The following is a 20,063-nucleotide window of genomic DNA, read 5'->3' on the forward strand; positions in this document are numbered from 1 at the left end:
AAAAGTTTCAACGTATTTGAACGATAAAAAAAACTTTGCATATAAACATGTATCCTATTCTAACTTTGTTTTCGAGTTATAAGGAGTATTGTATGATAATATGTAATAATTCTTTCTTCGGACGGATGTAGTAAAACATTGTCAGTGACAAAGATTCTTGGTGGAAGAATAGGAAAAAGTTTTTCGAGTAAATCCAAGCAACATCTGGACATATCGATAAAGTAAGACAGTCATTGGTAAAACATCCGCAAGTTTGTATTCCCGTAAGAGGAAGTAATTTGAAAGATTTCTTTTAAAAGTATAAAAGTAGACATAGTTTATTGAAAGTCAAATTGCACTATAACTCGAAAAAAAAACAGACAAATTTAACAAATGTTTGAGCGAACATTTTTATCTTTTTTTTTTCTGTTGACAATTTGAACTTCGTATATTTTGAAGAAAATTCAACCCTTGAAAATATTTCCTATTTATTTTAAGACACCCAGTATACATGTAAATGTATGTACCTGTATGTAGTATACTTGGTACGGTAATGAAACGGTCTCGGAGACCTTTCGCGTAGGAGGTGAAGCGAATTTTATCATGCCGAAACTGGAGAAGGTTAGACTAAGGTAGAAGGGAGAAAGAAACTAGCACCGAAGGAAGAAAAAATATAGCACAGCCACGATAACGGCATATTTACCCGTACATACGTAAATGCATACATACATACATACATCAAAGAAGCAAAGAGGAAAGAACACGTAATGGAATCCCTTTTTAGAGTGCTTGCTTACTAAACTAATTCCTTAATTTCTTCTTTTTTTTCTCCTTTTTTTCACCCCATTCAGTTCATGTTTAACAACAATTTGCATTTTCAAATAGGAAAGATGATTGAAATAAAATTGATTTAATTTATCTATGCACATGTAACGTGTAATAAAAGGTACATATTATTTATATAAGTTTGTATAAATAAATATTACATCGATTCATTAAATATTATTTATATATATAAATATACATTTTGTAATAACACGTATTAATATAAAACAAAGAAAAACGACACTTTATATTTTCAGGGTAATTTTTAAAGAGGAAAATATTTTAAATAGATGTTTGTTAACATATGTCATTTTGTGTTAGAAGAAAATTTTTTATAATAAAAAATACAAGAAGAAGAACAACAACAAAAAACACGATACTTTGTATACTTTATTAAATTTAAAAGATAAAAGAAAAGAAACATTTTAAAGAAGAGATTTCTCTCTTTCTCTCTGTTTTCCTCGTTAGAAAGACTTTCTTGAGTAGTGCAAAATCGCGTCGGTTCAACTTCCGTTTTAAGAAACGCCATTTTCTTCTTAAATAGACCGTGCGAATAATTAAGTTTTCCGCATAAAAAACAGCGAGATATCTCGTTAATAATACATGAAGCATCCTCACTGGTAATTTCGAAAGACTCAACTTCTTTTCTCCGTTATTTTATATACATTTTCTTAATGGTGTGAGCTGGTTTTTAAATATTTTTTCTCCCCCTCTTTTTTCCTTTTCTCTTTCTATTCCTTTTCCTTATTTTTTTTTTTTTTTCATGGATTTTCAGTCAACTGGTGATATGCTCGGAAACGAGAGACAATCCTATTTCGTCGAAAATACTACTTTTTCTACGTTTTCTAAAAGGTTTCCCAAGGGAGCTATATTTTTCTTAAATTTTTAAAGAAGTAAGAAAACAAAGGGGTAAATAGACAAAGTCTGGGAATAGTGGCACATATATATAAAGTTCTAAAAGATCGATGTGTGTTGATGTTGCTATAAAAAAACAAGTTACGTTCTCTTCTCTTTACTGGAGATCTGACAAGGAAAAGTATGTGTTAAGTAAAGTATTGTTAAAAACCGTGCTAACAGAGGAGACTGAAAGAGTATGCAAGAAAAAGGAGAACAAGAAAAAGTTTCTATGATCAAGGAAAATATCTTTCCAACTATAGAAACAAAATTTTAATGCAACTTCATATTTTTACTCTCTGAATCTTCAGATCGGCGCGATAAATATTAAATAATAATAAATTAAAAATAAAATACTATAATAATAATTTGGTGACTTGATATTAAATTCATTACACCAAAATCGCCATATTTTCTCATCAAGGAAATCGACAGTTGCCTAAAAGATGAACTGAAATCGTCGAAAGTAGTGGAAACTATTTGCGAAGAATAACAAATGTATGATTACCTTATAAATAAATACTAAATTTGTTGAAAAAGAATTGAATTGATTGCTACATCTATAATACAAATATTTATTATATAATAAATAATTTTAATAATAAATCAGAGTTTTCATAATTGCGTGTGAATTTAAAATAATAAAAATAATATTCGATCCTGCCAGGATTCGAACCTGGAATCTTCTGATCCGTAGTCAGACGCGTTATCCGTTGCGCCACAGGACCGTTAAGGTCTGTACTTAAACATAGCTAATGGGAGTTTCATAAATTATAAGAAAATTGCAGAAAAATTAACTCTAATTGCCACAACAAATACATCAGCAGGAACAATATGATGTCATATTACTTTTAACTATTATTGTACTTCATCATATGCGTTATGTTTCACAAGTAAGGCCAGATTATACATTTTGTTGCGTCTCTAATCTTATCTAACTTAATCTAACCATACTAATTTATTCCTTTTTGTACTTCAATATGACAAAGATAGCTATAATTCAATTAAATAAAAATCGATGCATAAAAAACAATTAATTATTTATCATTAATTAGTTTGTGTGTATCGCAGGAGTAACCAGTACATTTGATATGTTCTTGTTCTGGAAAAAAACAAAAAATAGGTTATATCAATAAAGGTGAGAAAATGTTTCATTACTAGCAATAAGTCATAAGATTCACGAATGATCTTATTATTAGTGCATTTCAATTAGATTTATTTGCTAAGATTATAAAACACTTTATTGACATTTCCTCACATAATATGTAAAAAATGTCCACATTCTGCCTGAATGCAGTTCTCATTTTCGGAGCTCGTTATCTACTGTAGTTCCGAATATGCTTCTATTAATGGTAAGTACGATAATCCATTTGCGATTGTCTAATATATTTATTACAACAACAAAATTCAGCAGTTACGGTTAAATATTTGAAGAAAAGGTAGCAATTATTTCAGATTTTATTCCAGCAAATAAAATAAGCATTAGTTGGACTAAATTAAAAATATAAAATTTGTATAGAAAATTAATCAACATTGTAAATTTTAATCAATATTATAAGTATATTTTATATTATACAAATTTAAAAAAAAAAAAGGAAAAAAAAGTTGGCCCATGGGGGGATCGAACCCGCGACCTTCGCGTTATTAGCACGACGCTCTAACCATCTGAGCTAATGGGCCATTGTGACAAGAATATTTTAGTCAAAAAACTGATGTCCCATACCTCATTGTATAAATATTACAAATTTTATAATTATTATAAAAAAAAAAAACAATAAAAACTATACTAACTACACTCTAAGAACTCGCGATCTATATATTTCAACAATCTTTATTTAGGCGTATCATTTGGGCATTTTTGGGCGTTTGTTCTTGATATGACAACACATAATGTAAATCACGTAATCTTTCAGTTACGGAATAATAATGCAACCAATAGCAGAAAACAGCATAGTTCAATTTCTTTTCGAAGAAAAAGCGATATCTAAATTTTTAAATTTTCTTATTTTCTTATTTATAACTTTTATATACAACTTTTATATAGAACTTTTATATAGAACTTTTATACCTCGTATACTTATTTATAACTTATATTTTATATAATTTTATTTATAATTTTTATATTTATAACATTTATAAATAAATGAGATATTTTATATTTTAAATTTGACAAGATAAAAAAAAATATTTATTTTATATATAAAAAAATTAAGGAAAAAAATTTTGGCCCATGGGGGGATCGAACCCGCGACCTTCGCGTTATTAGCACGACGCTCTAACCATCTGAGCTAATAGGCCAACGTGCTTTCAACTGCTTTAAGAACTTAGATTTTCAGAATATGCATTTTTATGTAATATTTAATTAGAAACAAAAAAATTAATACTTTTGTTTAAAATCAATTCCATATACATCTTATTTATCCAAGGAACCTAAAAAAATATTTCATACGAAAAAAAATAATTTGGCCCATGGGGGGATCGAACCCGCGACCTTCGCGTTATTAGCACGACGCTCTAACCACCTGAGCTAATAGGCCGATACAAGATTGCATGCTATAAAATGGTATATTTCTAAGATCTTTAGCTTTACGTCTTTTACCTTTAGAGCCCATGACCAGTAGGCAAAACATATTTTATCAAAATCCAAATTTTGTCCAGTTTATCTCTCATACATACTTACATAACATTAAAGGAAGACTAACTAAGTTTGGCGGTGATTCCTATGGCGTCAGTCAGGTAGCAAAGGTACAAAATTTAGATCAACTTTAAAAGCATTTTTTTAAGACTGATATTTGAATATTTTATTATTTACTACTATTATTATTAAAAAAAAATAATAGCAAACCATTGTGACGATTCTAAAATTATAACAGACACTTTTGGAACAAAATCAAATTTCCAACCGGTGACTGACACTGAACTTTCCGTTTAAACTACGATTAACGCCATAGGAATCGCCGCCGAACTTAGTCTCTCTCTAATGTAATGTAAATATGTATAGGAGATTGACTGGACGAGATTTGGACTTTGATAAAATATGTTTTGCCTAATGACCAACACGAGCTTTTAAGCTATTTATTTAACATTTATTTAAAAAACGAAAAATCTATTTTATGTCAAAAAACAATCTCATCAATATTTTGTACGTCCAGGAATTATAAATGAAGAATATTAAATACAAAAGAAAATAATCGGCCTGTGACGGGAATCGAACCCGCGACCTTCGCAATTGCATGAGCGCGATGCTCTACCCACTGAGCTAACAGGCCTTGTTGAAAGTAATTACTTTAAGATGGTATATATTCTAATAGATTTTAATTTGTGTTTATAAAAATAAAAATAATAAATACAAAAGAAAATAATCGGCCTGTGACGGGAATCGAACCCGCGACCTTCGCAATTATGAAAGCGCGATGCTCTACCCACTGAGCTAACAGGCCTTGTTGAAAGCAATTACTTTAAGATGGTATATATTCTAATAGATTTTAATTTGTGTTTATAAAAATAAAAATAATAAATACAAAAGAAAATAATCGGCCTGTGACGGGAATCGAACCCGCGACCTTCGCAATTGCATGAGCGCGATGCTCTACCCACTGAGCTAACGGGCCTTGTTGAAAGCAATTACTTCAAGATGGTATATATTCTAATAGATTTTAATTTGTGTTTATAAAAATAAAAATAATAAATACAAAAGAAAATAATCGGCCTGTGACGGGAATCGAACCCGCGACCTTCGCAATTGCATGAGCGCGATGCTCTACCCACTGAGCTAACAGGCCTTGTTGAAAGCAATTACTTTAAGATGGTATATATTCTAATAGATTTTAATTTGTGTTTATAAAAATAAAAGTAATAAATACAAAAGAAAATAATCGGCCTGTGACGGGAATCGAACCCGCGACCTTCGCAATTGCATGAGCGCGATGCTCTACCCACTGAGCTAACGGGCCTTGTTGAAAGCAATTACTTCAAGATGGTATATATTCTAATAGATTTTAATTTGTGTTTATAAAAATAAAAATAATAAATACAAAAGAAAATAATCGGCCTGTGACGGGAATCGAACCCGCGACCTTCGCAATTGCATGAGCGCGATGCTCTACCCACTGAGCTAACAGGCCTTGTTGAAAGCAATTACTTTAAGATGGTATATATTCTAATAGATTTTAATTTGTGTTTATAAAAATAAAAATAATAAATACAAAAGAAAATAATCGGCCTGTGACGGGAATCGAACCCGCGACCTTCGCAATTATTAGAGCGCGATGCTCTACCCACTGAGCTAACAGGCCTTGTTGAAAGTAATTACTTTAAGATGGTATATATTCTAATAGATTTTAATTTGTGTTTATAAAAATAAAAGTAATAAATACAAAAGAAAATAATCGGCCTGTGACGGGAATCGAACCCGCGACCTTCGCAATTTTTTTTTGCGCGATGCTCTACCCACTGAGCTAACAGGCCTTGTTGAAAGTAATTACTTTAAGATGGTATATATTCTAATAGATTTTAATTTGTGTTTATAAAAATAAAAATAATAAATACAAAAGAAAATAATCGGCCTGTGACGGGAATCGAACCCGCGACCTTCGCAATTATTAGAGCGCGATGCTCTACCCACTGAGCTAACAGGCCTTGTTGGAAGAAGTTGCTTTAAGATAGTATATATTCTTATGGGTAAATTCAACCTATATTTATAAAAAATTATAACTAATGAATGCACTTATAATTGAACAACTTGCTTTGAGAAACTCTTGCGAAAGAAACCAAATTGCAAGGTGAATAAAAATCACTTCGTTGACTTACCTGTAAGAAATAACATTGCTAAATCTAACTGTTGGTAATACTTGTTTATAAAGAAAAGAAAGAAAAAATAAACACTATCTTTAAGATCTATTATCGGACCAACCACAGAAGAGATTTGTGATTCCCATCCAAAACGAATTCTCATCCACTACGAAGGTCAATTCAGAGGAACGGTGAGGAGAGAGTCGAATTGAGTTACCACCCAAGTAGCGGAATTTGTCGTTGATTGTTCGTGGTTTCGAAGATAGTTTCAATGGTCTCTAAAGTCTTCCTGCACCTTCACGGTGATCCTGATCGAAGCAAACTCACAACAGGCAGTGCACAAATTGCATCGACCGAAAGCAAGAACCACTAATTATCTCCTTTCTCTTATTGTATTCTAATTGCAAGAACAGGCTCTTTCGAAATACCGTATCCTTCATCGGACGATAACAACTTTATTATCATTTGCATATTTATATAACGCATAAATAAAATCGATGAAAATATTAATAAAATTTTTGTATCTACAAATAAGTCTTAATTATCCTTATTCTGTGTGCATAAAATTGTCTTAATATTTGGGAAGATATTTTATTAAATTTCATCATCTGATAAATATTTATTAACTACCTTTAATATATATATAGTTACAATATATACAGATACAAGTGTCTTAATTAATTTTCTATTATATTAATATTTATCGTTAAGTATGCATCTACAGTGGCGATTTACATCATTCAAGTACAATGTTCAATTTACATAAGACTCAAGACACGCTACCGATAATAAAATTATTAATAAGCATGAGAGGGCGGCTCTCCAATCGAACTTGGAAAATTTAAGAGTAATTGCTATTACTTATATATATCTTTGAGTTACGTCGTACTAACACGCAAACATAAAATCTTCTTTTGAGAAACACGAGTTCCTTTTTCTCTCTCTCTCTCCATTTTTTTTTCTCTTTAAAATTTTTGTGCACAGTGGCACGAAAGAACCGAGGAATATGCGAAGTTGATTCGCGCGCGAAACCGCCTTAATTTTGTTTCCGAGCCCGCGGCGTTGATTCGAGATAATAAATCTTTACTCGGTGGCACTTTGTACCTTTGCTGCCGTGATCTTTTCGATGCGCCTTCTCGTTTATTCCTTACTACTTACGCATTCTTCAATTTTCTGCTTCCAACGTGCCAACGATTTCCTTCCTCTCTTTTATACTAAATTATAATCTTTTATAATCTTTTTAAGTATTTCTAACTTTGGATCTAAATAAGTAAGTATTATTAATGATTTCATCAGAAACTGTGTAAAATAAACGTAATTCCGTTAACAAACATTTAATTTTTACAAAAATTATGAAATATTTGGCAGTAAATTTAAAGTTTAAGTTCTATGAAAAAGATGCTTAAATAAAATAAAATTCAAACATAAGTTTGTAATCATATTTGTATACATCTGAAATGAAATATTTCATTTTTATGACAATTAAAAGGTATCTAGATTTAAATTACAATTGTAAACAGCAACGTCAAAAAATGACTTTTTTTATTACAAAACGTTTATTAATTTAAAAAGCAGAAATCAATTGGTGTAAATCGATTTAAAAATATCATCCAGTGGCATTTAAAATCCCTTATAGAACGAGTAACACAGTCGAGTCGTACATATGTTCCTAATTACCAACTGCCGTCCATTACCCCCACAAAGCACTGTAATTGTGGCGAACGTAATTCGTGAGGCCGCGCCTAACTAAAGACAGTGTCCAAGAGAAATTTATCATTTAAAATCATCGCCATAGGGTCTTGCGAAATTAAAGAGAATTCACGTACTCTTTCTCACGAAACGTGAAGCTCACAAAGACTCATAATTAATAAATTGATATTCAATAAGAATTCGATAATAATTGTTAAATCAATGATATAGGATATTAAATATTTGTATTAATTAATTTTATATATTATACATTCTGACGTTATTGGAAATACCACAGCCGACGCCAATGAAAAAAAAGAAATAAAATAAGAAAGAAAAAGATGAAAAATAACGATTTACGTGACGTAGCCTTTTCAATGCTTTTTGCTCTAGACATTTTTTTGTTAAACATAATTTAACAAGCGTTTAAAGTGGTTAAATTCAAGGCAGATAGCTTGTTAGTAGCCAAGACACAGATGCTAACAGATTACGAGTAGTTTTAAGAAGAAAACGATGACGTCTTGAAAGGGAGGAGGAGTCAGACCCTTTCGAACGATTCTTATGGTTGCAATTATGCGGTATAATTATCTCCGTCGGTCTAGTCAACCTTTTTCTCGATACGAAAGTGGTTAGTGGCACGACCGTGTAAAGGCACTACTTTCGTTATTATCTACCATGTGGAATGTTCGCATCCGGACGCATCCACGATCGTAATGCAACTACGATGATTACAGTGATTCAATGTGCTTGCAGACGCAAAACAGACCCTTAGAATGTTTTACGGTAAATTGTAATCAAGTATAGAAAAATACGTGGGAATTATAAAGTCGTGCGCTGTTAAGAAAGTAAATAAGTACCATGATTATAAGTTCAGAGATGTTAATGTTAGAGAGATTAGGTGAGAAAGAGAGGGAGAACTTAACGATATTAGAATTAATGAGTTTGTAAAATGATAGTTTTTTTCTTTTCATTTTCTAAACAAGTAAATGAAGTACACTTATTTAACGAAATATGCAAATTTTCAAAATTAAAATTTGTAATGCATATACTTCGACGAAATCGACTAAACTTCTTTCGCGATCGATTTCAATATAACCGAAAAAGAATCAATTTATTTTATCAATTTATTTTCTCAGAACAATTCGATTTGTGATGTAACGTGTTTCACCATAGACGTGTTGGGCCTGTTAATTAATTGTACGAAATTTATCGCGAAGCAGCAGCACCCGGCTATGTTGGAACTGATCGCTAGAGGTAGGGATGAGAAAGAAGTGTTTGAGTGGTCGTGATGATAGTGGTGGGGGTAGGAGATACCTCGAACCCCTGCAACGATCACGGCTATTTGATATGCCGCGACACTCAAAACTCGTACATCACACTTAATCGTTGAATATGGAACAGACAGAGCCGGCGGTGGCATCCGGCATGCATATTTAAACTGCAATTGTACCCCGTTAACTATTGTCGGCACGCACACTCCCAGAAATTCCCTATTAGACTCCCTGGAAGCTCATTTTTTTCAAATATCTCGAATACCCTAAAGAGAGATAAAAGAGAAAGAGAAAGAGAGAGAGAGAGAGAGAAAGGAAGAACATAATATTGTTCTATCTCTACAAAATTATGTTTTCCGCTGATGAACTTTATTTTCCTGACCCTTTTTTCGTATCTTATGATTTTTACAAATCGTGTACCTCAGTACACGAATTCTACTTTTATCGAACTCAGGATAATATGCTATCTAATTTATTGTACCATAAATAAAAAATAATTTTTGACTTATTTATTTATTACGAATCTATGCATATCATTTATAAGATTTATTATTATTATTACATTGAAAAATTAAATTAATTATTAGAATTTATAGGGGTCTAAGAATTGAAAGAAAAATATTAAATTTCCTATAATACCGTTTTTTATAAATTAAAGTCTCGATCGTTGTTCATGATTCCATATTGATTTTTTCGTAACAAATTCATACGCAATTTTTTTATTTTTTATCTTTTCTTCTACATGTAAAAATACATGTACGTATACGAGCGCACGTGTTCGTACATACACGAAAGCATATTTTTAAAAAGAGTTTGGAAGAGAGAAGAAAACGTGGGACCGGTCAGGCCTGTATACAACTCAAAAGGTGAATTTATTGACTGGCGGGACCGATAAATTCTTTCGAGCTCTGTGTCAGGACGCAATGGCAGACGTTATTGAGCCATTAAATCGTGATTACCCGCGTGTTATTGGCTGCGGTGACACGTAGAAGGTACGTTCTTTTAGTTCTACTGCCCTTTCCTTTCTCTCTTTGTTCTTTTAGCTTTACCAATCATTTCCATCGTTATGATCTTTTCGTATTTTCTAATTGTTAAACCTCCTGGATGAAACTAACTTTATTTGAAAACAAAATTATTTTTATTTACTTTATAAAAAATTATTAAAAGTTAGAAAATATTTCTTTTATTTTTCATCAAATTTCATACATTCAATACATTTTATATGTCTTATTATTATTTATATGTGAAATCAAAATATTATAATTTTAATAATTTAAAATTACAGAATAAAATATATTAGGTCGGGAAAAAGGTTTCCTCGTATTTTTCTGATAAATTATTTTAACGACGAAAAAACTGGATATACAATATAAAAAGAACTTGTTTCACTTTTCCATTCATATACGAAGAAACATTTCAGTTAGACGAGTATATTTAAAAAAAAAATTAATTTCAATAAAAATCATTCGAATAATCATCGTAATTATCTTGATCATTATTTCATCAAAGTACTTACTAGAAAAAAAAAAACATTTAAAAAAGATGAAAATTGTTAAGCTAATCCGTTGCAAACTATTTTCACAAAAACACGTTACCTAGAATACTAACTAAATGACACAAAAGGCGGACACGTTTGAACGCAAACGAATCTCGTCAAATAATAGAAAGGAGAAATCCTGGGAACGATTTAACGAGAACCGCTAATGACAATATCTTTGATAAATGTTTTATTCGGTCTTTACGAAAGAGAGAGAGAAGTTACGTTGATGAGCTTCATTTGTAGTCGACTCGTCGTTCGCCTTCCGTTTATCATCGTTCACGAGACGATTTGACGTATCGTTCGATAAAGTAAAAGGTCGTTGGAAAATATATCACTTCGTCGTTCTTTTCGTCTTGATTAATGCCAATCCGAGACACCAATGACGTTTCATCGTCGACGAAAATTTTATTAGCTGTTCATGATAGAAAATTCCTTCCAAAAAAATATGGAATTAACCACGAGGATCCTATTCAATTTGACGGTTTTCATTTATTTTGGTCTTCAAATGATTTCCATTGTTTTTGAAACAATTCAATTGCAAATTGGTCATATAGAAATATACGTTTTAGTTTAACGTGATTGTTATAATTATTGGTGATTATTTAAATGTTCCAAATGAAATCTAAATTAATTTCAAAATAACTGATTTTTAAAAAAATATCAACGTTAACATATTCATGCTATTATCATAATTGTATGTTCATTAAATATATAATAATATATCTAATTGTAAGAAAATTTAAAAGTCCATAGAAACCTACTCTATCATAATACCGACTTTAATGATAACCGATAGGTTTACCACGTTGAAATCATTGACGAACGATTACGAGCGATGTCTGCCATGATATCAGATTAAACGATCGTTCGCATACGACGCGAACACGATCGTGCTGTACGATAGCACGTGAAACAGACGTATGTCGTATATCGATGGCTTACATAAACATGACTACGTTTGAATTTCATTTGTAAAGGCACATTATACGTGAATGAAAGAAAAAGATTACTTTTCAAAATTTAATATATCATGCTTTTCGTTCGAGTTAATCACATATAAATTATTAGATTATTATTCTTCATAATATAAATTACATTTATTATTAATTACACGATAAAGTTTATTTTCAGGCAAGTTAAATTAGTGAAATTTTTCAAACGTTTATAATGAGAACGGTTATTGTGATACCATTTATAGTATTTGAACAATACGGAGAAGTCTGGTAAGCGGAATGGAATGAGAAAAATAGCGAAAGAAGGAAAGTAATCGGTACGTTTGAAGAAGGGATATCGAGAGATAAAAGGACTGAGAATATAAGAAAGGTAGGCCATGCGTCTTAGGATAAATTACTGTCTTAGTAATAACGTGCGGCCACTTTACCGATGGCTAATGGTGAATTATGCGCCGTTTATGTCCCGTAAAAGCTCGCGGGAACGCGCCAAAGCATTTGTCGCGCCGCGTGCAACGCAACTTTTATTTTCTACCAATAAAACGGACCTTCCTGACTTTTATCACGTTTCTACTTGCCACTCTTTCCTTTTCGTACCTTAACGAATCTCCGAAAGATTTACTATTTTAATTTAACCTTCGCTTATAATCGTTTTAAACAATTAATTGCGTTAGAATGCCTCTGATTATATTAATAAAAGTTATATAGCATGAAAGTTATATTAATATTATTTATGACGTGGAAAAAATAACAACTACTTTAGACGTCCATACAATAAGTTATAATTAATTTTATCATATATTTAACTATATTATAATTACATTATTATAAGTTATAATCTAATAAAATTTAATAACATTACTAACATTAATAACATTACTAACAAACAAAAAATAATATAAAATAACTCATATTTGTGTATGTGTGTGTGCGCGCGCGCGTGTGTGTATGTGTGTGTGTGTGATAAACATTAATCTAAGCGAACCAACAATTAATATTATCTCCAAAAAATAAAATCAAAATATAACTCAACAAATACAAATAAAATATAATATAAGAGACTTTAAATTGACGACTGTATAGTTTTCAAGCTCCATTATATATATAAAATAAATATAATATAATATATATATAAAATAAAACAAAAGCAATTGATCTCTCTCTAAAAAACGAAAAGCAAAGGAAAACTTTTAAAGCAAATATTTTACGAATACAAAGCTTTTAAGGATTCCATAGAATGTAATCTCCATGCATTCGGGCCGAACGATTTCTTTCCTCTTTACATAAACTGCAAGGCAAGCACCAATATGCGTTTCCATATCTATGATCCGATATTTTCTAGCGACGACGATGTTATGCATCCGTTTCTTAGCAACATATGTAAATAATATCCCTGGACTCATATCTCCTATAGCCTCCATATTCGTATAATGCAGAGAATCGAGATGCTGTACCTACCCGTCACGTGCTCATAGGAAGAGGAATTTGTTTTACATCCACTTCGACGGCCTCTTCCGAAAGACACTGTGCTTCGAGGCATTTCCACGCTGGAATATCGACCGCAACGTTACCATGATCATATTTTGATATACATTACTTTACATTTTATTTAAACTTAATTCTTTATAATTTAATATAATCTTTCAAAAGATTATATTTGTTTCATTGGATAATTTCTAAATAATTTAACATCGTAATATATGACAAACTTTCGAAATGACTGATTTTACATTTTCCTTTATTTTTTTTAATCGTAAAATTAATTGAAAATCTGTTTATTTGTTATTACGAAATTAAATGAATTATTGTCGTAAAAATAAATATGATAGATATAATAAATAGTTAATAATAAGAATAATTTTTATTTTTTGAAGTGAAACTTCTTAGGCGACGTTAGGGTAACGATAAAATTTTATGAAATGACATAAAAAGAGAGGGAAATAAAATCTACAGTCCATAGACAGTTGAACGAAATTACGGAAGGTTTTAGCGTAGTGTGATGTGTGTATGTATGAGATACGTCGAACGATAGTTATTGCGAGATGCTTTTATTTATTGAAGGATGAATGAAGATGTGGCATACCTTGAGAATCTTCGTTATACCTTAGATGGTTGTTAATTAATCGAAGGAAACGTATATTGTAGTCTAAATGCACCGAATATATGTTCGATGTTCCGTCCTCTTCGAAATCTATCGTTAGACTGGCTCATTGTTCTCTATAAAGGTTCCTGTATTGAATGTTGTTTATATAACTTTCCGAAGAATACATACGTATAACGAAAATAATATTCGGAAAGTCATATATACAAAAATCAATAAAAGAATTTTAACTGACTTTCATAGAGGACAATCTGTCAGTTTACTGTTGGATTCCGAAGAGGACGGTACGTCGAACTTATACTTCCTACTTTTGGACTACAATATACATTTTTTTCGATTAATTAACAATTATTTAAGATATGTCTTATACTCTACTAATATTTAGGATTGTTTTAATTAGAATACATTTTTTTTTAACGTTCCTGACCAATGATATAACTTCAAGTTGAAAATTTTTATTTAATAAAATATCAGATTGTAATTTTATAATATTCAAAGTATATTATGGGATATGTAATTTTTAAACAAATGTTCTTCAACCTAAACACATTATATGAATATTTTTCAAACAAAAATTTATTAACCATAAAGATGTACGATTTGAAGGGACACTCACTGTATATATGAATCAATTGATTATTTATCACCTAATAATACGAGATCATTTACCTACTAACTTCGAAACGAGTCAACTTTCTTTCTTCCTGTATGTTTCTCCTCTCTCTTTCTTTCTCATTCCCTCTCTCTTTCTCTTGTTTTTTTTCTCACTTATTAATTCAATTTTTTCACATCTTAGAGCGACATGTTTTATGCGATAAACGACAATCCGAAAAGGGTAGAAGTAGGAATACACAAAATAGAAAAATCTTTGCTAGACTTGGCATGGTGACATTTCACAACGAAAACAAATAAATCCACGTGGACCGCACGCGAGAGAGAGATAAAGGAATGAAGGAAAGGAAATAAAGAAAAAGAAAGATAGACGCATAGTAAAAGAGAGAGAGGGATAGTCTGTTTTACTGAACGTGCAAAAATTTATGAAGTCACTCCCTTTGGCGTGTGCCTTCCGTCTGGGAATTCGTCCGAATAGTCTAAGAAAGAAAAGGAGGAGGTAAAGGAGGTAAAAAGAATATAATAGCAGACCAGAGATGCATAGAAAGTCGTATCGAATGTGCGTACATATAATATATAAATATATATGTATATATATGTAAATATTATATATTTATATGAATTTATACAGGTAAATATTAACAATAGTTCGAAAAACATTTCATATTAATTTTTTTATTTATTATTTTTTTCTTATCAATGAATTACGCTTATAAAATATATTATAAAGATTTTAACTTGAATGCTCTATAATAAAATTATTATTTATTTGTGACTAAATAAATTATGTATGAGGTATTTATAGAATAATTTATATTATAGTATAAATACAGGTAGCCCTCATACAACACGGTTTCGCTCTAACACGATAAGAAAATAGCGAAAACGTTCGTAAAACACTGTACTTCTACAGCATTGAATAATATGATTTTTGCTTAACATATTTAAACACTAAATAACTTTAAAATAATGACGCTGAAGAATAATTAACTCTGAGTCTCATATAACACGGTTTCATACAACACAGTATCTTCTAGGAATTTATCTATCGTTTTATAGAAGAGTTATCTGTACATTATATTTATGTAAGACTATATAAATATCGATTATTGTTAGAAATATTGATTTTATTTTGATTTGATAATAAAATTAAAGTATATTTAATTTGTCCATAAAAGAAAATACGTTCAACGTGATTTTGATTGTTAATATTTATCGATTTTTTTTATGTTCAGACAAAAAGAGGTTGTATTTAGCTATTTTTATATAGATACTCATACTCATAATAATTTCCTCAAGTTACGTATGTATAGTTTGGAACAAGGCCGTATGTCGAATATCGAATTCGTCGGATCGATAAGCGAGGGAAATACTGCGACGGTACTACGAATGGCAATAAATCATTTTATTTCGATAGTGGATAAAATGAAGCGGTCACGAACAAACGTCCGCAGCAACGCCATAGGCACGGTGCGCAATCTCCAGACTGAAATTGCGTGTAAACGAGAACGAATTAATTCGGAGGGTCGGCTTGCCACGGCATCGTTGCTGAAATGTTTCTCTCTTGATCGTCTCTCTCTTTCTCTGTTCGTTTGCTTGCCTGCATTCCATATCAATACTATCGTTTCCAAAAAAAAAATAAATTCTTTCCATTATTCTACGCAACGATTGAACTATCATCAATTTCTTTTTATTTTATTATTATTCCAAATCTATGGAAAAAAGATTTATTAATAACATTATTTACCGAATGATTCTCATTCGGATTCTAATTAAAGTATTAATTGTTTAAAATGAGAATTTATTAGTAATTTATTTAATATAATTAATATTTCAGAATAAAAGATGATTAAAAATATGAAATTATTTTGTTTATAAATTGTTGAATTATTAATAACAGACAAGATTATATGAGGTTTGATATATCTACGACAAATTATAGTGCAAAAGGTTTAGTAATTAAATGAAATAATTTCAATTTTCTTTTAAAAATCATACAAATTAAACAAACCAAAAAAATGATAAGTCCATGGTAGTAAATAAAACCAATTTGTATATGTTTCATATAGATCGTCAAAATTCTATTAACTTAAGTATTAACACTAATACATTATTACTACAAACTAGGTGTCAAAAAAACACGAAGCGACAGCGTGAGAACAGCCGTCTAATTTAATTTGCGCGATATCACGTAACGGGGTCGGCTCACTGGCCCCACGGACGTGCCATTTTATTTGGTCGTACGACACGGAACGACATTAGTCGCGCCGTCCTGCAGATAAGTATCCCGCGGATCGAGTTCGCCGCCATAAATAATAATGGAGGCTTTTATTGGCAATAATATTTTAGCTTGCGATCGGACAGACTCGGTGGGCCCGAATGAGGCCCGCCAAACGTGGTCCCAACCCAACATAGGGAATCGGTTCATGGTGTACTCTGCGGGAAGCACTATTAAAAGAAGCACGGAAAATTTTATGAAAAATTGGCCTAACTCTCGACCGAATTAATATTTGCGATCCTCTTTCTCCTCCATCTATCCCCCCTCCCTTCTTCTCCTTCTCCTTCTCCTTCTCCTTCTCCTTCCCGTCGTTCTTTCGAACGAACTACGTTCTTTGCATTGAATTCATTTATATTCGCATCAACCGTAAATCATTAACGTAGTAAAACGTGGCAATGTAAAATAGCAGATCTTGTATATAAATTATAACTTACGAATATGTTTAAGTAGACGTACCAATGTATCTTCCTTTTTCCAGTGATTATGTTATGTTCGTTAGCTAACCCTTTTGCTAAAACATTATTTATTTTCGTAGTTTATTTTCGGTCAACACTGATTTGACTTCTTTTTTTTTCTTCTGCTTTTACATATATAGTTTCATATTAATTTTTTATTCAACAGTTTATTATTGGTTTGTTTTGAAATGTCATACCAAACAATGACGATTTTAATACACATCTTTTAACTATGAATGATTCAACGACGTAGCGATTTGACTCGATAAAGAAACCCTTCTATTCTCCTGACTCACATTTCATGAGAATTTGAAGAAATAAAATGCCATCGAGATTATTAACACTATACTAGTGATTCATCATTCCAAAAAGAAGAACAAATTTGTTCAAACCAATAAATCGAGCATACATTTTCTGCATCGTTCAATCGCATAAATTCTATTTCTTTCGTCATTCTATGGAAATAAATAAAAAGAAAATATATGGTAGAGATTGGTTCATGAAGATAGATCCATGACGCGTCTCTTTGGTAATACGAAGCTCGCTTAGGTGAAATTCACGCGTGTCGTAAATCAGACTTCGTCGTTTTCGAGACGTTCGCGATCGTCTCGGGAAGGTCTTCGCGGTTATGGCATATACAAAACACGCCTACGCTTTATGCACATAATCGTGAACCAGTCGTTTCGTGGTAAAGAAGATGAAGAGAAGAGGACAAAGGATTTTTGTCCTTCACAAAAGAATCGTATTAATAAATAATAGGATAAATGCAATTTTTGTTTAAATAATCTAAATAATTATATTTAATTATTACAGATCTCTCTCTCTCTCTCTCTCTCTCTCTTTCTCTCGAAAAATCATGATAATTTATATCTACATTTTGTTAATAGGAAAGTACTAATTATGTGCGCGCGTGTGTGTGCTTATGCGTATATATATTTGATTATTACAAATTTATAATTTTTTACTGGAAAAAAAAATTCTTAGAATTCTTTATTTCTTTTTGTTCTTTGTTGTTTTTTGTTTTTAACAATTTTGACTTAGGTAGCAAGTAGTATGTATCGTACAGAAAGTCTTGGTCAAAAGTCATCGCGTTGACCGTGCTCACCTTTATCGAGGATACGAGAGAAACTTTGCTGTCGCGGAGGCCCACTTTACGACGCGTCATAAACTCTCTTGCGAACCGTCATGAGCGAAACTTCGACGGCAGCAGCTATGCTTTGGAATTCCTTGACCCAATGCCTTTGGCCTTTTGATGTTACTCCTTTACCTTCGTTACCATCCATATCATCAAAATAATTTCCTATGAACTTTCCTGACAGAGAAGAAGAGGCTCGAGCTCAACACATTTAAACTTAAATATTCATTTAAATAAATGAATTAATAGATCAAAGTAATTAATATTAAATACGTTAAAATGAAAATGATTAAATATGAATCTAATTAAATAATTTCTATTTATTATAATATGTATATAAACTATCTTTAAATGGTTTATTTTATAATCTCTAGAAATATATGATTCAATTAATCTGAAATTTTATTATTATCATAATTTTACGTCACAAAATTATCTTGAAAAATCAAATATATCACATATATTTTTGTAGTATAAAGTTCCATTTTAACGAGAGTTCAAAGACTTTCGTAAGCACACTGTGTATACATTGTGTATACATTATGTATATATGGAATACATATATGTATATACATACATGTTTAGAATCTACTTGAGCGGATGATAAACGATAAAACGACAAGGACCTAGTTGAAGTACTAGTCAGGACTAATTAGGACCACACAGCTTGTCTCTCACGAATTATTATCCAAAGAACAGTTCCTTCTACAGTGCAATGGAATTTCTTTTGTCTTGCTTGTGAAAAGGGGAAAGGGATTACGGAGAGACCAGCGATGCATCGGTGAGACACCCGTTAAGAGGTGGTGTACGATTCTCGTATCCTTCCAACGGCAGGATGCACACCGTTTCAAGGATTTACGAGCAATATAGTAGCAATAACGATGGCTACATTGGCGTCGTCGTGTGAGCGACCAACCGAACCGGCCTGCATTGTCCTATCTCGTCCTGCGAATCCTGCGTGAATTCCCCTGCCCCCTTTCTCTCTCTCTCTCTCTCTAACTCCTTCCCTCTTTCTCATGGGACAATGCACTTTATGTTCAAGGGAACGCAAGGAGGATCGTACAGGTGTTTATGCACAAATTTATGTTCTACTCGTGCGAGAAAACACTGTGTTTGTGGTACTCTTATATGCTTCTTACACCCATGCTAATCCCCACTACCCCCTCTCTTCTTTATTTTCTTAAATCACCCCTTTTTCTTCGAAAGATAAACTTACTTGGAACTCCTCGTTAAAACGTTACGAGTTCGTGATACTTGCGACTTTTTAATCAGAGACCTTTCACCCGATGTGACAGGAGTCATTTTGAATTTAAACATTTTAACAAAATTTGTGGTTCATAGTTAATGCATAAATTGATAATGTATTATAAATCCTGATCTTATCTAATTAATGAAAACAAGTAGAGGATGATTGACGATGTTTGTTTCACGTATGGGAATTCGATATTTTTTCATTGTTATATGTATCTCCTCGAACTAAACGATCACTCATCACGGCACATTGTTCATATTTTTCTATATCTGGTATGTATGGGATTATAAA

General features: G+C 31.4%; 1 protein-coding gene and 11 non-coding genes across 13 annotated transcripts in view; all 12 read right to left on the reverse strand.

Annotated features, from left to right (window-relative positions):
- LOC122516467 (mannosyl-oligosaccharide 1,2-alpha-mannosidase IA) overlaps positions 1 to 20,063 on the reverse strand; it is a 308,019-nt gene that overhangs the window by 189,714 nt on the left and 98,242 nt on the right. The gene's annotated exons all lie outside the window — the stretch shown is intronic.
- Positions 2,354 to 2,426, reverse strand: Trnar-acg. Its single transcript has one exon. It is a non-coding gene; the product is annotated as a tRNA-Arg (tRNA).
- Trnai-aau lies at positions 3,305 to 3,378 on the reverse strand. The gene has a single exon. It is a non-coding gene; the product is annotated as a tRNA-Ile (tRNA).
- On the reverse strand, positions 3,923 to 3,996 carry Trnai-aau. Its single transcript has one exon. It is a non-coding gene; the product is annotated as a tRNA-Ile (tRNA).
- On the reverse strand, positions 4,162 to 4,235 carry Trnai-aau. Its single transcript has one exon. It is a non-coding gene; the product is annotated as a tRNA-Ile (tRNA).
- On the reverse strand, positions 4,891 to 4,967 carry Trnam-cau. Its single transcript is given in 2 exon segments — positions 4,891 to 4,927; positions 4,931 to 4,967. It is a non-coding gene; the product is annotated as a tRNA-Met (tRNA).
- Positions 5,062 to 5,138, reverse strand: Trnae-uuc. Its single transcript is given in 2 exon segments — positions 5,062 to 5,098; positions 5,102 to 5,138. It is a non-coding gene; the product is annotated as a tRNA-Glu (tRNA).
- On the reverse strand, positions 5,233 to 5,309 carry Trnam-cau. Its single transcript is given in 2 exon segments — positions 5,233 to 5,269; positions 5,273 to 5,309. It is a non-coding gene; the product is annotated as a tRNA-Met (tRNA).
- On the reverse strand, positions 5,404 to 5,480 carry Trnam-cau. The gene is given in 2 exon segments: positions 5,404 to 5,440; positions 5,444 to 5,480. It is a non-coding gene; the product is annotated as a tRNA-Met (tRNA).
- Positions 5,575 to 5,651, reverse strand: Trnam-cau. The gene is given in 2 exon segments: positions 5,575 to 5,611; positions 5,615 to 5,651. It is a non-coding gene; the product is annotated as a tRNA-Met (tRNA).
- On the reverse strand, positions 5,746 to 5,822 carry Trnam-cau. The gene is given in 2 exon segments: positions 5,746 to 5,782; positions 5,786 to 5,822. It is a non-coding gene; the product is annotated as a tRNA-Met (tRNA).
- Trnaf-aaa lies at positions 6,088 to 6,165 on the reverse strand. Its single transcript is given in 2 exon segments — positions 6,088 to 6,124; positions 6,129 to 6,165. It is a non-coding gene; the product is annotated as a tRNA-Phe (tRNA).

The sequence above is a fragment of the Polistes fuscatus genome, unplaced genomic scaffold, assembly GCF_010416935.1.
Source record: "Polistes fuscatus isolate 324 unplaced genomic scaffold, CU_Pfus_HIC Scaffold2, whole genome shotgun sequence".
In the NCBI taxonomy this organism is placed as follows: domain Eukaryota; kingdom Metazoa; phylum Arthropoda; class Insecta; order Hymenoptera; family Vespidae; genus Polistes; species Polistes fuscatus.